This window comes from Gossypium raimondii, chromosome 9 (assembly GCF_025698545.1).
Source record: "Gossypium raimondii isolate GPD5lz chromosome 9, ASM2569854v1, whole genome shotgun sequence".
Classification (NCBI taxonomy): Eukaryota; Viridiplantae; Streptophyta; class Magnoliopsida; order Malvales; family Malvaceae; genus Gossypium; species Gossypium raimondii.
In genome coordinates, this window is record NC_068573.1 from 12,881,294 (window position 1) to 12,892,638 (window position 11,345).

General features: G+C 33.1%; 1 non-coding gene across 1 annotated transcript; it reads right to left on the minus strand.

The window, feature by feature from the left end:
* Nucleotides 1-10,305: 10,305 nt before the first annotated feature.
* On the minus strand, nt 10,306-10,412 carry LOC128032996 (small nucleolar RNA R71). Its single transcript, XR_008189332.1, has one exon. It is a non-coding gene; the product is annotated as a small nucleolar RNA R71 (small nucleolar RNA).
* Between the last annotated feature and the right edge of the window lie 933 nt (nt 10,413-11,345).

Below are 11,345 nucleotides of genomic sequence, written 5' to 3' on the forward strand. Positions count from 1 at the left end.
TTACATCGTAAATTGCACTCCATAAATATTTAAAAAAATACTTATGGCTCTGTTTATAGAAACGAGGTCCAGATACCTCATTTTCTAAAACCACTTGAATTTTGGGACATACCACTTGAAGCTAAATATAATTTTATTTAACATAAATCATTAAATGAAAATTTTTTATTACACTATTTTTGACTCGTAAATATTATTATTTAATATTTATGGACTTATTCGTCAAATTTGTGGCCCTGAAAGCACTATTGTTGACACCACTAAAAAATGGGTTGTTACACGTGTTTAGAGATTGTAATGTTCGTTCGTTTGTTCTTTTTTCCTCTATTATGTTTTGCCAATCTGGTTTGCATTACACTTGCCTTACCATAGGCTACATAACATCGTTCATGTATTGTGTTTTGTCACTTCAATGCATCTTGAATTTAAGGCAATGCCATGAATTCACTTCTTTTGTTTTGACCATATGGTTCCTTTTCCAAAGTAAAATAGGGAATGACTCAGCACGAAGTAAGGCCTTTTTATTTCTTACACAAACATGCAAATTTAGACCTTTCACCAGTCAGGTAAACATACCTTTCACCAGTTATGTACAATGCACACACAAGGTATGAAGGAATTCACCAGAAGATGCAACAAAGAATAAACAGTAGGTCCCTTGCCATTGGCTCAAGAGCTTTCGAGAGTTTCTTGAGCTATAACGTAAATAGTTAACTAATCAGATCATGTTTTTCAAAATAACTAAATAATCTTTCAAGAACACTTAATCAGGAAACCCATAATCTGAAAGTTTCCTTTCCTAAATAATTAGTCTTCCCCTCAAGGATGAAACCTTAGGGTTTCGTAAGCAATCATGAAAACAATTAGAGTTTCATCATTATTTACCAGGATTCACAATGGTGAAGTTGGCTAATTATAGCGAACTTTAACACTTCAAGTAGGTCTTGGCTCTATCGTTTTCCCAGAAAACACAAAGAAAATTTGCTGAAAGGAAGTATGAATTGCCAAAGAAAATACAGAACTTGTTGAGGAAGCTAAGGTAAGCTTTATATGGGTGCACATGGAAGGAAAACTCAGTGGACAAACTTATTTCCTTCCACTAACTTTCCATCAGTACTTGCGACTAATAATTTTCTCTCTCATCTTAAATGCATGTCCTTTCTTATTCAGAATTTTTTGTCCAATCTTGACTAGTCCTCATCAGGCCAACTAAATAATTTAATTAGAGAATAAGATAACAATATATACATTGTTTGTACCAGACTAGTGATCGCCTCTAGACGTACTAATGTCCAAAGTGTGAATACTGCTACAAAATATATGGAATTGAGGCAGTGTCCATAACTATACGATTCAAGTTATAATATAGTTATAACAAAGTAGGTAAGTACTCTAAGGATCATACCCAAGGGAATGTTGTTTAGGGAAATTGTTATCAAGCCAATCACTGAAAACAATTACTAATTTACTTGAGTCACGAATTAGTAGTGTTAATATGAAAGCAAGATGATAATAATATTAATAAACTAAATAAATTGTGATAAACCTAAATCTACTCCTAAGTTCATCTATCGACTTCTTTTATCCCTTGTTTCGACTACACGAGTTCCTTTAGCCTAGATCCAATTGTTTTACCTAATTAATTATTGATGTAGGGCTCTATTCAACAGCTAGTCATCAAACTAGTTACACCTCTCAGAGTTCCACTAACCTAATGAGTCAGCAAGAACTACTTATCTCTCAAACTCATAATTCAAACCGAATAAGGGTAAGGTTTTCACGAAAAGGAAATACTGATTTTGGGTTCATTCTCACCTATATGACTTCCTAGGGTCATCAAACCTAGGGTTTTAGGTTCTTCCTTTCCCATTCAACTTATCTGCTCCTTTAATAAATTAATTAGGTTAAAACAATTGAAACATGTGAAATATTTATAAAACATACATTGATTCTAATATTTACACAGACATTTAACTAGCAATGTTAAAGAAGAATAGAATAAGGAAAATAGATGCTCATAGATTTATAGATGAAAGTGTGGTTCCAGAACAATCTCCACTCGCAAAAGTCTCACTTTGGAATAGGGTCTTTCCATTACAAGAACATGAAAATAACCTAAGTGAAAACTAAGAATGAAGTAAAAACCTAAGAATAATTTTGTCACCCCTAAAATTATATGTTTAAACTTATTACAATGGCCTTTATATAGGCTAAAATAAAAATTTTATTGTACTTGAATTACTTAGAGTTCGAATAGGACAAATACACCTAGTTTCCCTCCAAAACATAATTATCATGTACAAGATTTTTTTTTTTGGCTACGCAGGGGATATGTGTAACAGCCCGTTTTAGTGAAATCAAAATAGTGGTTTTGAGACCATAAATCTGACGAGTAGATTATTATTTTTTTATTATTTTAATGTCTATGGAATGTTACTAAGGTCGTTTAAAAATTTTGTTATGAAATTTTGACGTTTACATGTTTAATTGCATAAAAAGGACTGAATCGTAAAAAGGTGCAAAAGTAGAGTTCTATTAGTTAAGGTGTCAAATAGCTCTGAAATTTTAAAGTGAAAGGGCTTAGGTGGTAACTAAACCATTCATAAAGTTAGTGGATGTGCATGGCATGATTTTGATGAAATTATTCAATATTTTAAAGGTTATAATGGTATTTTGATAAATAAGAATTAAACTAAATGGCAAAATCACTTATTCTTTCTCATTTTTTTGAACCATCACCGAAATTAAAAGAAGGAAACACTATGGAAGCTTTCTAGGTATTCAGCTAGGTCATTTTGCTTGCATGGTATGAATTTCAACTTCGTTTTTAATGATTTATATGTTTTTGAAGTCGTAGCTTAACCTACGTAGCTCGAGGATTAATTTGTAAAACTGTTAAGTATTTAGGGTTTTTCCATGAGTTTTCTTGCATGATTCTTGATTTTTAATGGAAGATTATGAGTTTTTATTGATAAATAAACTAGTTTTGTAAAGTGATTTTTGATAACAATGACATTTAGGGACTTATTGGTAAAAATGATAAAAGTTCATGGTAAGCTTGTGAAATGATGAATTTTATAGATTTATATAGGTCCCTAGAGAAATTATCTAGCCTGAGAAAATGATGAAAATGCTTAGATTCCAATTTGAAAGCTTAAGGACTAAATTTTGAAAAGTTAAAAGGTTAGGGGTAAAATGGTAATTTTGCAAAAATATGAAATATGGATTGAATTGAATAATAGAGGTATCAAATGGATTGAATTTTTCTATTTAGATCAAGATAGACCTCATACAAATTTAGATTAGTGAAAAGCTAAAGCCTTGGATTAATCGACTTCGTTGTTACAGTCATATTGTCGAGGTAAGTTCGTAGTTTTTTAATACGTAATTAATTTCTATTTGTGTACTTGTATTATGATGCTTTAATTGTTATGTTTTTAGAAGAACAATGATGAATTGCACATACGTGCCCCTATTTGTACTTCGGTACCCCTGAATTACACATTTGTGCCCCTGTTTGTACTTTGGTACCTTCGAATTGTACATACGTGCTTCTGTTTGTACTTTGGTACTCCTGAATTGCACATACGTGCCTCTTTTTGTACTTTAATACCCATGAATCTTACATACGTGCCCCTATTTGTACTTTGGTACCCCTGGATGTACTTTTGTACCCTGTTTAGACTTCAATAATTCTGAATTGAATAATTTATGAATCGTATTCAATTTATTGTTAGATTAAAGGATATGCTACATTCTTACTAAGCTCTATAAGATTATTCATTCTTGTGGATTGTTTTGTAGATCATTGTTGCTAACACTTTGGACGTATCAAACCTTCAGCTCACAGTAACCTATGACTTCGGTAGTTTTTGTATCTCCTAGGGTTGTGGCATGTGTAAACTTAAGTACTTGAATTTTAGGTTGAAATATATTTAGGATGTTATAAAATGGTATTTGAAGAATGTGTATATAATAACTAGATGTGTTTGTGTTTTGATGTCATATATGCATAATAGGTTATTATGCTTACTTTAGAAGGTACTTTTGGTCACTTTTGATAATTAATGAGAATGGTTTATTGGTATCATTTGATGGTTTTAGTCATGGAGCTACTTCAGGTTATATGTTTATTAGGTTTTTGGATTTGGTAGCTGATGAATGTAACCGGTAAAGTTTGCATGATGTGGCAGGTTTTGGTAATTGATATTGAGGTGCCTTATATGGCATATTGGTTGAATGATCTTGGACTATTGTTATGGTCATCTTATGTAGGCTTTGGGTCATGTTTTAATGCCTTGATATGATGTACTAGACGCCTTTAGGTGGTTGTATGGTTTCGTGTTGGAAATAGTTTGTATTTGGGCAAACTCATGTTCACACGGCCTGAGACACATTCGTGTGACTCAGTGTGTCCCCTGTAGGTTTTAATGCATCCAAGTCAGGCAGTTACATGACCTAGCACACGGCCTGGCACACAGGCGTGTCACTTAGCCATGTGACCCAACTCAAAGAGTTACACGGGTTAGGACATGGGCTGGGACATAGCCGTGTGTCCCAATTTTGATCGTTACACAACTCAAGACACAGATGTGTGTCTTAGTTGTGTGAGGCACACGACCGTGTCACCCCTGCAGTCCAATTTTTTTAACTTTTTCCTTAACTTTCCAATTGTTTCCAATTTAGCCTTAAATTGTTTCTAAAGTATTTTTAAGGCTTCAAGGGCTCGTTTGGGGGTCGATATGTATGTGATTTAAGGCCTTATTTTATGTTTGTATTGATGTTTTAAAATGTTTGTTGTAATGTTTTGTTTATACAGTAATACTCTATAACCCTAATCTGAAGACGGATATGGGTTAAGGATGATACACTATGTTGCAACACAGGGGGTGTGTGGCAACACAGCAGGAAGCATGTCACGATATCGAAGTTAGTGTCATAACACAAAAATGACTTAATTTCTTTCTTTAAAAATGCTAGAGTTAGTGAAGATCAATGGAAATAAGAACCTCACACCTAAACTCCCTCACATTTAACTTTTTTGCTTGTCCTCAAGCAAACCAAGTCTAGACACATAGAATGCAATAAGAAGACGTTCCTTGGATTTTATTACTACTATGAACATGGTTGTGAAATTTTAAAGGTATAACAATTATTATCGCACATGTAACTTAAATCTTAATAGTTCAATGCCTTGAAACTTTTTAAACTAAATTAGGATTTTTTACAAATTTACATTTCTAACAAATTAGAAGAAATTCTCATAACCAAATATCTAACAATCTCACCATTAACATAAATCAAACATATATGTAGCAAACACAATTATGTGAATCGAAAATATTCATTTAGTATAATTGTTAGCAACTCTGGAACATTATACATAGAGAACGCTTAAGTTACATTGGTCTTCTAGGCTGGTAACGTTCTAAGGCTTAGGGCAATATGAGTTTAAAGAAAGAGATGCTCAAAATGGTTCAAACACTAGAAATAGTTAGGCACATGACATTGTTCCCTCTCTTGCCCCTAAATGTCCCATGCAAGCTCATCGCTTTTTTTTCTCCCTCTCTCACCTACCTTATCTCTCACCTACAATATAATACTAGCAACTATGGTCGACTTAACGAGTTTTAGTGCATTGATGACAGTTTTCTTTCACTTTTTTGACTTTTTTTTCATGTTGACTTTTTACCTTTTTTCCCAATCATAATGCTTTTGTTTCTATTATATACTTTTTCTTATGGTTTTTAATTTTGACTTTTTCTGGATTTTTTTCGCACATTTTTGCCTAACCAATAGTCAATGTATCACATTTTTTTCCTTTTTCGCTCTTTTTTTATACCACTATGATGTGTCTATTCAAACTTTCAATATCTATGGCCTGACATCTATTTCATAATGTATTAAAGGACCAAGGATAGGGAAGAGTTCAAGTTTTATGTGTGGTCTTCGGGTTTAAATTTTTTTGGTTCATAAAAAAGGAGTTATTAGGCTCAAATAAGGAGACTAGGGATTCATAACGTTAAGGTATGGTCATTTGAGAATTGGTTATTCAAACAATGTCTTAGGTCATCCCTAAGCATCCAACCATACACTATTTCTTTCATGCCTCAGATTAAACCAAATAAATAATAATCAATTCAAGCATTCATGTTTCTACGACTATCTATAAGACTTATATCTCATATGGCACCATCAAGCATTCTTACTTAAGTACTTCTAATCTATTATTCAATTTTACTAGTTAACCTAATCAATTTCTCTTAAAAATAATCAAATTATCTTATATTATAAAAATTTCATGCTTGGCATGAACTATTACATGCTTTGTCATCTTCAACTGCTATTCATAGTATTAATATAATCCAAGCACCATGCAACAATAATATTTTTTTTGGTTTTTGAAGTAAATAAATAATTAACTAAAACAAAGTAAAAACATACAAACTAATCCTATGTTCTTCCTCCCATACTTTAGAACATATATTGCCTTTAATGTAAAATAATTAAAGTACAAACAAGAAAACTTCCCTAAGTAGGCTAAGTTCTTATTGTTATGATAATCACGAGATTTGTGTGCTCCAAGTGAACAGAAGAGTACCTAAAAAAATCTACAAAAAGAAATATGAAATATAATGTAATAAAATTAAAAAGAAAAAGAAGAAGTGTCGATTATGGATGACAGAATGTCTAAAAGTATTTGGATGAACTTAGGCCTTCAATGTTGCAAGGTGTGTTCTGTCTAGGATGTTGTGACATTAGGGGGCCATGTCGCGACATCGCTTTGATCGCTTCCAATGATATTGCCTTATTTTTGACCAATGCGACATCCAGATTACAAGCCATTTAGTACCAAATCCGAGCCAACCCTAAATTTTTTTCTGGGTATTATTTCCTCGACCTTTCTCCTCTTCATGTCATGTGAAGTTTTGGTCACTCAAGCTTTATTTCCCTGATCACATGAGAATGAGTCAAACTCGTTGATATCTTCAGCTGATATCTTTTTCTACTATGGCCAGAAGATGTATTGGGTCTTTTACACCTCCATTTAGAAACGATTTAAGCTCCATGTTAGTTGTCACTTCTACTTTTATGTCTGATTCTACATCAATTGGATCAAAAACTACTTCATCCATATTCAATTTATCCTCATGATCTCTAGTCCCAAACTCTTGTTGAATGCTATTGTCTAATTTAAGGTGATCAACGATAATACAGGGATCCTCAAGATCAAGGTTAGGAACATCTTGCATGACCTCTTCCTTGGAGGTAGCGCCTCAAATATTTCTTGCAGCATTGTCCTCATCTGCTCCATCATGTCTAACATGTTTGACAATCTTTTGGAGTTGGATGGCTTAGTAGTTTCGTACAAGTACTCATTGTCTTCACACTCATTATCATCGCTTCATTGCTTTGTCATAGCTCCGTTTGACCACAATGTTATGTAGTTCCATTCGTTGTCGCAAAAAGTCCTTTTATCATTAAACCACATGTAATCAAATTTTTCCATAAATAAATCTTCTAGTCCACAAGGTAAATAAAAAATTAAGAATAAAAAAACACAATTAACGAATATAAAAATTATAACATTATCTAGCTCAAATTTCTTTTGACAAATATTATTTACAAGTAATTGATTTAATAAGAATTATCACCATCGCAATCCACGGCAACGGCACGAACAACTTGACGACCTCTGGACGTACTAATGTCCACAAGTATACGGGTCTAGTTGTAATATAGTTAAAACGAGGTAGGTAAGTACTCCGAGGATTGTACCCAAGGGATTCTGTTTGGGGAAAATTGTTATCAAGCCAATCACTGGAAATAATTACTAATCTACTTGAGTCACGAATTAGCAATGTTAATATGAAGGCAAGATGATAATAATATTAATAAACTAAATATATTGAGATAAAACTAAATCTACTCTTAAGTTCATGTATCGACTTCTCCTATCCCTTATTTTGACTACGCAAGTTCCTTTAGCCTAGATCCAATTGTTTTACGTAATGAATTATTTATGTAAGGCTCTATTCAACCAGCTAGTCATCAACGTAGTTGCACCTCTCGATGTTCAACTAACCTAATGAGTCTGTAAGAACTACTTACCTCTCGACCTCATAGTTCAAACTGAATTGGCATAAAGTTTTCATAGATAGGCAATATCAATTTCGGGTTCATTCTCACCAATATATATGACCTAAGATTGCTATGTTTGACAGTGAATTTCACAAATTTATTTTTTGGTAAAATTGGGTAAATGAAAATGGTTTTGAGCCTCCAATTTAAGCAATAGTGGCCCTCCTTGGAATTCATTATGGCTTATCACCAATTAAAGTCCATGTTACTGCATTATCAATCTTTCAACCTGTACTTGTCTAATACCCTAATATAACCAAAATTCTGCCATCCTTTTTCTCAGCCCAATTAATCCCCATCAATAACAAAATAGCATGTATTTAACATAAAATTCATAAATTGAACATATTTTCATGAAAATAATACAATATCATTAAATTAAGAATAAAACCACAGAAAGTGCTATATTTTTTACTCAAAATTAGCATAATTTATATATAAAAGAGTGGTGTCAAAAAGTGTGGTGTCAGAAAGAGTTGTGTGTTACTATTTTTGGCATGGGATCATCTATTATAAAAGGGACCATCATTCATTCATCAAAACACAACTTTACACATAATTTGTCACATCCATTTTCAGAGAAAAACTCCTTTGAGTGTTCTTGCCTTTCTCATGGCTTGCTAACACTTGAATTCAACAAAATAAGGCAATCACTTGCTAAGATGAGAGCAACTAGAAGGTTGACTTGAAGATGTTTAGGTGATTTTAACTTAAAGATGAGGTGGAAAGCCACCATGGGAAGCCGCAATGAGCAGCCGCAGATAGCTCCCTACATTTAGTTGTTTACTCTTCGCATTGTGAAATGGCAGTGGAGAGCCCCCCTCAACTACTCTTCCTTACCCTTCTTTTTACTGTTAAATTATTATTTTATGTGTCGGGACACAAGATTTCACCTCATCTTTATATTTTTTAGTTTAATTTGACATGGCTTAATTTTGTTTATTCAAAATGGGTATGAATCTTGATTTGAGTTCATTGGTATTTGTTTTCTAAATATTCTGTGCAAATGATTGCTTCATTCATTTAGGTTTCATTCATGTTTGTACTTGTGAATGTATGACCAACATTTGTAGGTAAGTGAATTAGATAATTTTTGTATGCATAAACTGTGTAAATACTTGGGAGGCTAATTTCTAAGTTAGTTTTTTGACATAGGGATATGCTAATTAACTTAGGAACAAAATAGCACTCCGGAAGGAACCTATGCCTTAATTAAATGAGTTTAATGAATTTTCATATTGCCACTAACCATTCGTGATATTCTTTTTAAGACTACTAATGAATTCTTATTAAAGCAAAATATTTTATTTCAGCCTATTCATGTTGCGTTATATTATTCATTGTATTTATTTCCTGTTCTGATTATTTCCTACAAAGCATGTTGTTTTATTTTGTGAGTGTACGAATTTTGATTACTTTCATAACTTAAATTACAACTTCCATCATTACTATTCCACATGTATTTTGTTTTAACCAAATTAATTAAAATTAACTTTGAAAATAATTCACTGAACAGTCCTTGTGGAGATGATACTCTTTACTCTTTACTCTCTACTTATTACTTGTATGACCGTGTACACTTGCACGTAATCACGGGACAACAAGTTTTTGGCACTGTTTCTAGGGACTCTATTTGTCATTATTTATGAAGATAATTATTTTTCAATTTGGTTCAATTTTATTTTATTTTATTTCTTTTTCTATTTTTAGGTGATTCTGTATCCTCTACAAAAAAATCAAAACCAATGAGCTTTTTACAACGCTTATAATCTGATCACTGTTGCCCATGACAGAAACTGCCCCATCTATCAATATCCTTTGTCTTTGTTCAATGGACTCAATCTGGGAATTGTGAGGCCTGGAATTGAGGCTCCTCAGTTTGAACTAAAGCTAGCTATGTTCTAAGTGTTGCAAATGGTGGGCCAATTTAGTGGAAAGTTTACCGAAGATCCACATTTGCGCCTTTGCATATTCATAGAAGTAAGTGATTCATTCAAGCTAGTTAGAGTGATTGAAGACGCTTTGAGGTTGAAGTTATTCTCATTCTCATTGAAAGAAAAAGTGTGATCATGGTTGAATCCCTTACCATCTCATTCGGCATCAACATGGCAAGAATTGGCTGAACGATTCTTGATGAAGTATTCTCCACCAAGTACAAATCCTAAGCTAAGATATGAAATCACCACATTTCAGTAACTTGACTAGGAATCTTTTTATGATACATGGGAGAGATTTAAGAAGTTATTGCGGAAATCTAATCATCATGGCATTCCTCACTACATTCAATTGGATACTTTTATAATGACCTCAACACACATACAAGGATGGTGGTAGATGCTTCAGCCAATGGATCTCTTCTTGCGAAATCATATAATGAAACATATGAGATCCTTAAAAGTATCTCTAACAATAACTATCAGTGGCAGACTACTCAAGTAGCCACAGGAAAAAGAGTGGCCAAAGTTCACAAAGATGACCTAGTTACGCCTTTGGCAACCCAGGTATCTTCTATGACTTCGATGATTCAGAACTTTTCTACTAAAAATTTTAATGCTAGCATGCCAGGTCAACAACCAAGCCAATTTGAAATTATCTCTTGTATTTCTTGCGGAGATGTTCATATGTGCAAATAATGCCCATTAAACTTAGAATCCATCTGTTACATGCACAACGAGAACCATAATAGAAGTGAGTAAGGATCAAAATCAACTTACTACAAGCCTTCATTGCAAAATCATCCCAATTTCTCCTCGAGTAATCAAGGGACTAGTCCAGGAAATTCCTATATACCTTCACATTCAAATTATTTTAATCATTTTTCTCAACATATATAGAAACCTTAGTCAACCAAGTCTTCAAGTAGTTTGAAGAACCTATTGAAAGCATATATTGGCTGAAAACGATGTGACTCTAATGAATCTATGAAAACCACATGAGAAAGTTAGCCAATGAGCTCACAAGCAAACATCAAAGAGTTTTATTAAGCAACATTGTAAATTCAAGGGATACAGGTAAAGAACCATGTGAAGCTGTTACATTAAGGAGTGGAAAGATGTTGGGACCCAGGACTGTTGAGATTGAAGATGAACCCGTTATAGCTAAGAATTGAGAGGAAGTTCAAGCAAATGTTGAAGCTCCCACAGTGTAGAAGGTTGCTATTGCGACTCCTACCAAAAACAAAGCACAATAACATCAACCTAAAG